Here is a 6,414-nt window from a genome sequence, read left to right as displayed (position 1 = left end):
AAGAAGAAGAAGAAGAAGAAGAAGCAGTAGTAGTAGTAGTAGTAGTAGTAGTAGTAGTAGTGGTGTCATAAAGACTTTGTAGTTAATTGTAGAGAAGTATATGTTAGACTTGTGGTCGAGCGGCTTTTATATCTTGTAGTAGTTTCCCCACCAGATGTCATGTAGTGACGGGAGAGGTAAAGAATAGTATGGGACTATCTTTATTTGTCTTGGAAATATTAAACAGGTATAATAGTATAAGTCCTGGGTAGCTACCTCCCTGTCTCGCTATCTCTCTCTCTCTCTCTGTTCTCCAGCTAATCTCCGTCTCGACCTCTCTATAGGGTCGCTTGTCTCCTTCTAAACTCTCTTTCCTCACATCTCGTGTAGTAGGGTGTGTGTGTCACGTATCTTCCTCGTGGCAACAGAACTTTCTCACGAGAGGACTGCTGACAGCTAACTGAATCATCTTACTGGCCGCTGTCGTCAGCTTTCCCCCGTGTAAGCGTTTAGCGCTGCTCGCTTCTCGCAAACACAACACCTTCTCATCGTTTGACTTCCTGCTTCTATCTGTCTCTCTATCTATCTATTTATTATGTAGTCCTATATTTGCTCGGCCGCGCGAAAATGACGTACCATCGACATTTAATAGTTATAATATATTAATACATACTACATACACATTATAATGAACTTATAAGCTAATTAAGTGAAATACATAATATTGTAAAGTAACATAATTGTATGAATATTGTATACATATATTATTCATAGTAAATAGTGATTATTCAGTAATATTACATTTTAAATAAGTTGAATACATATTGGAATAAATGCATTAAAGTAAATTATTTAACTGTAATACAGTATGTACTTGGGTTATTATAGTGAATTGCATACATGCAAGAATAAAAATAGTTTAAAATTAAGAATATTGTAAGAGTTACTAATATTTCATTTAAAGATAATGGTACTGGTCTGCCATATATGGGTCATTCTTCTTTGTGTTATTATTATTATTATTATTATTTTTTTTTTTTTTTTTATATATATAATTAATACTATATACAAAATATATACACTTCATTCAGGGTGGTTAACTGTGATGTTAACTCTCCCCCCACTAAACAATGACTCCAAATTAGCAATTCTTGCATGCATTCTGTGCATGGCCAACAGCATTACTGCAACCACAATGCAGATAATTATGAAGACAGAAGGTGCTTGGCTATACACATAATATGGGTTGAACATACTCAAACTCAAATCTTCCCAGGGCTTCATTGTTTCATTGATCAGCTGCATAGTTTCAAACTTAGGTGAAGTCAGCTTAATACTTGTGCTCATGTTTAAGTCCATATCAGGCAGTGGGTGGAAATGTTTGTGTGTATGATTGAGGATGGCGTAGTGATTGATGGTGGAAAAAGTAGACATGGATGGTGTAAATACCGCACAGTAGTCTGGTGCTATGTATAATCCTGAGGCTGATGTATGAGATGGTGGTATATCTGGACAGACTATGTAAACTGATGTGTTATGAGGGAAATAAAAAAACTGCGAGTGTCCAATGCGTTGATGGTGTACAAGTTTATCTGGAGCAAAAGTGAAGTTGCAATGATGATGAATATTGTTATTGCTGATGATAGCCATTTCACAAGGGACCGTATCAGTAGGCTGAAACGTGAAAATGTACGCAGGACAAAGATGAACAGCATGTAAGGATGTGCGGCACTTTCGCTCAATCGTTGACTCACTTGCGAAAGTGACAGTGTCTCGTCTCTTGGAGACCATGATGAGTTCGGTGTCTGTGTTGATGTTGATGATGACTAAAGTGTTGTTGTTTCTATAGGGGAAGGGGTGTATTTGGTATACTGTGAACAGGTCTTCCGTGATGAATGGTACATGAACTATCACTGATGTTGGTGTTAGTGTTGCTTCCAAGTACGGGTAATATTGCATAAATTCCCTACTGCGGAACAATGGCTTCAATTTATGTTTATGTATGCCTTGACTAACTATCTGACGTAGCTCATGAACTGGGAGTAAGTCATTTGTGATCTTGCCATCACCAGCATTCGAAATTCCTTGCATAAGTGCCCTGAAATGATCTCTAGTGTTCTCTAATTGTAGTAGAATCGTGTCAATATGTTCTGTGATGATGGAGAAGTGCTGGAAAAGGGTAACGTTACCCTCCAAGCTATTTATTTTATCTATACTCTCGAGAGCTACGTTTTCTGCTTGTTTCAGATTTTTCACAATTGTTTTCATTGCTGAGTTCTGTCCTGTGATGAATTTATCTTGGTATGTTAGTACCTGAGCTATCTTATTAAATTTTTTGTTTATTTCTTTAAGGTCATCCTCTGTAGCCAATCCAAAGATGTTCCCAAGAATTGCGCCGCCCAGATCGAACAAACCGCGCTTTTGGCGAGTACGTGTGATGTTGTTCCTGTCGCTCAGCACCTCTGTTCCAGAAGATGGGAGATCTTGGATCATGACGAGCATAGTTGACTTCGCCTGTTCTAGTTTCCATTTCGCTAACTTCACCATTTCATCCACTTCCTTGGTGATATGTGATTGTGAAACATAATTCCCTATCTTGAAGTCCAGAGTTCGCATCGGCGTCGCAAGTCTTTCTATATAAGTAGGTAAGTCATACAAGTAATCTAGACTTATTTCAGTACTCATGACATCCTTGACGATTGTAGTCGTGGCCGTTGGAGCTATGAGGCATCCTTGTCGTACTATATGCTTGGGGTCTAGGTGCGCATATACTCTTACTATGTATAGGAGAATCCATAGCATAAGTCCCTTCATCGTAACCTACCGAAAAAAAAAAAAATCTATTAATTTCCTATAAAGCTGTGGTTGATGATAGTGATGATGTGCGTTACGGTTGGCTGTTATTTCATTTATAGAAGGAGTTTAAATCGATATTTAATTCTCGTAAATGATGTACTGTAGATTTCATTGGAATAGTTGCACCTATGTTCGATTGTTTGGTATATGACCTTAATTTCTTTTTGTAATCATTGTTGTGTTCTTGCTTGGTTTCTTGAGGTACGTTCACCTGTTCGGTTGTATCCGAGGCTGAATAATTATGTGATAATTCCCTTGAAACTCGTTTTAAATGGTCAATATGAACTTGTTTTTCCTCGCCACTTGAAAGTGACTTAATTAAAACTTTGTTTGCCTTTATGTTAATTACTCTGTATGGGCCCTCAAATTTAGGGGATAATTTATTGTCTCTCGTATGAATGACTCCGTAAACAATGTCTCCTAAGCTGATAGGTGAATCTTTTGCCTTTTTGTTAAATGCCTCCGTCATTTCTTCCTTGGACATCGTTAATTGTTTTTGCACTCTTTTGTGTATGTCCTGGAATTCACGTAAACGGAGTTTAGAGTAATCATCGTAATTGTATATAGGCATGCTGTCACCTTCTAGGAGCTCATATGGTAATTTTTTATCCGTGCCATATATAATGAAATGTGGTGTGTCACCAATGGATTTATTTATAGACCCATTAATGGAGGCCTCTACTCTGGGAATCCAATCATCCCAGCTTGCATAATTTTCACTGAGAATGTGTCGTAGCACATCTAATACCTTTTATTTTGTCTCTCTACCAACCCATTCGATGCTGGGTGATAGGCCAAAACGTTAACCTTTTTAATGTTGTATTGTTTACATATTTCTTGTAAGATCTCAGAATTAAATTCTCCTCCATTATCACTTATTAATACCTTTGGGGTAGTAAAGCGACATATTACATTATCTGTTATTGCCTTTGCTACTGTCTCTGCTGTCTTATCTTTAATTGGAGCTAAAATGACATAACGGGAAAAATGATCCGTTGCTACGAATAAGTATAGGTTATTATTGTATGATAATGGCATCTTGAGTAAATCAACAGCGACAACGTCCCATGGTTGATGTGGTACTGGGTAATTACCCATCGGTGCAGGTGTGATTGGGTATCCTTTGTGTTTCGCACATGAGTCGCATCTGTCTATATGATTGTGTATATCTCTTCGTAATGAAGGCCAGTAATATAATAGCTGGGCTTGGTTGAATGTCTTATCCTTTCCAGGGTGTCCTGCATGTGGGCTGTCGTGTATCATTCGTAATACTTGGGGTATCATGTCATTAGGTACTACCAACTGGTTAGTATTTCTTTGGCGTTTTGGTTGTTTAGAGTTAATTTTGTACAATGTATTATTGACCATTGTGAATTGTTCAAGTGGGACATGCAGTTTGGGTAATTGTATGTCATCTCCACTTTCTAACTTGTATATTACTTTTGACCATACTGGGTCAAGTCTTTGTGCCTTTGCGATATCCTCGTGGTTTGGAATATTTCCTTTGAGATCTAACGCCGCAACCTGAATTGTGTTCGGGTTCCTAGATAATGCGTCAGCTACTATATTCATTTTACCTTGTATATAATGTATTTGTACACTGTAGTTTTCAACTGTACATTTCCATCTTGCTCTCCTCCCAGAAAGGAGTTTTCTTTAAACATACCCACCAGTGGTTTATGGTCGGTGAATAAGTGGATTTCGTAACCATATACCAAATCTCGAAACTTTTGTAATGCAAAAATCACTGCAAGTGCCTCTAAGTCTGTAGTGCTATAATTTTTTTCTGCACCTCTTGTTTGTCTGCTGGCAAATGCAATTGGTTGATTCTTTCCTCTTTTTATCTTCCTGCATCAGTACAGCCCCTAATCCTTTAACTGATGCGTCTGTACAAATAAGAAATGATTTCGTGTAATCTGGATATGCTAAACAAGGTGCATTCGTTAGTTTAATTTTTAGATTGTTAAATGCCCTTTTTGTTCTTCTTCCCATTGGAATACAGCATCTTTTTTGAGTAGTTGGAATAGAGGGAAGGCTATATGAGAGAACTGTGGTACGAAGGACCTATAGTACCCAGCCAGACCTAAAAATTGTCTAACTTCGTCAGTCGTAGTGGGTTCAGGAAAATCTCTCACTGCCTGTATTTTGTCATCAGTGGTGTGAATACCATCAGAGCTTAATTTGTGGCCTAAGAAATTTATTTCCTTAAAGCAAAATTTGCATTTAGAAAGTTTAATTTTTAATCCAGCATCACTAAGCTTTTGTAAGAGTAAGTCTAATTTCCTGAGATGATCCTTAATATTCTTCGTTGCGATAATAATATCGTCAAGATAAACAAATATTCCTTGTCCTAAAATTCCGGACAATACGTAATTCATAAGACGCTGGAACGTACCAGGGGCTGTCCTCAGTCCCATTGGCATTCTTGTATATTGATAATGGCCTCTGTTTGTTGAAAAGGCAGTGTATTTACGTGACTCCTGAGATACCGGAACCTGATAGTATCCGTTTAGGAGATCGATGGTCGAGAATATATTATTCTCAGGACCAATATTCTGTAGCACATCACTTAGCAATGGCATGGGAAATCTGTCTGGGATGGTGTGATTATTTAGTTTACGGTAATCTACTACCGCACGCATTTCTCCATTTCTCTTGGGCACAAAGAAAAGGGAGCGTTCCACGGAGAAACTGAAGGCTCAATAATTCCAAGCTTTAACATTTCATCGACATACTGATTTGCAAGTGTACGTTGGGAGTGTGGTATGCGATAAGCTGGTACGAAAATTGGTGGTGTTTCTGGGTGCACATTAATCATGTGATTAATCAAGTTAGTACACCTAATCGTTCTCCGGGCAAGGCTACGGTGTCCCTGTGTGTTTCCAGCAGGGTTAACAAATCATTTTCTTCGTCAAATTCACCTGAGTGAATTAAATTCTCTTTATTCTTTCTCTATCCGTAGATTTTATCTCACTTGTTACTCCACCAATATTTATTTCCTTCACAGGGGCTAAACATTTTTCAATATTAACTATGCAAGTTCCCTTCTTCAACTGAACTTCCCCATTCATGTGATTAATAATGAATATCTGAGTTAGCCCTTCGTCGTTCGTATGACATAATGCGTTTTCTACTGACAATCCTTTTACTTTACATAATTCTTCTAAGACAAGAACAGTACTATTCCGTAATTTGCTCTTTATGGTAACCTTCATGTATGAATTAGGTGGTATAACCAAATCATTAGTGAGATGGGCTGGAAAAATTGATAAATCAGTACTGTTATCTGAGTCACTAATTCTGGAGGATGGGGTTGCTGGTGTAAGTGGATCTATACACTCATCTGTTTGTGTATGTTTGTTAAAGCCTTTAATATTACTAATTCTTTTTGGCTCTCTTCTACCAATCGGTGAGGGCTCTGAAAGTATTTCCTCTATAAATTCATTATCAAAGTCTATTCCATTCATTTGTGGGAGTATAGTTATGTTTTCAGTTCTCATGGATCTTAAGCCCAGTAACATATGAGCTTTAATTGCTAAGTTTTCAACGATATAGAACAATGCAGAGAATGGTCTTGTA

Source organism: Coenobita brevimanus, chromosome 12 (assembly GCF_032717465.1).
Source record: "Coenobita brevimanus isolate Jiangsu-jjx chromosome 12, ASM3271746v2, whole genome shotgun sequence".
NCBI lineage: Eukaryota > Metazoa > Arthropoda > Malacostraca > Decapoda > Coenobitidae > Coenobita > Coenobita brevimanus.
The sequence above is the reverse complement of the archived record's forward strand: the minus strand, read 5'-3'. Positions refer to the sequence as shown.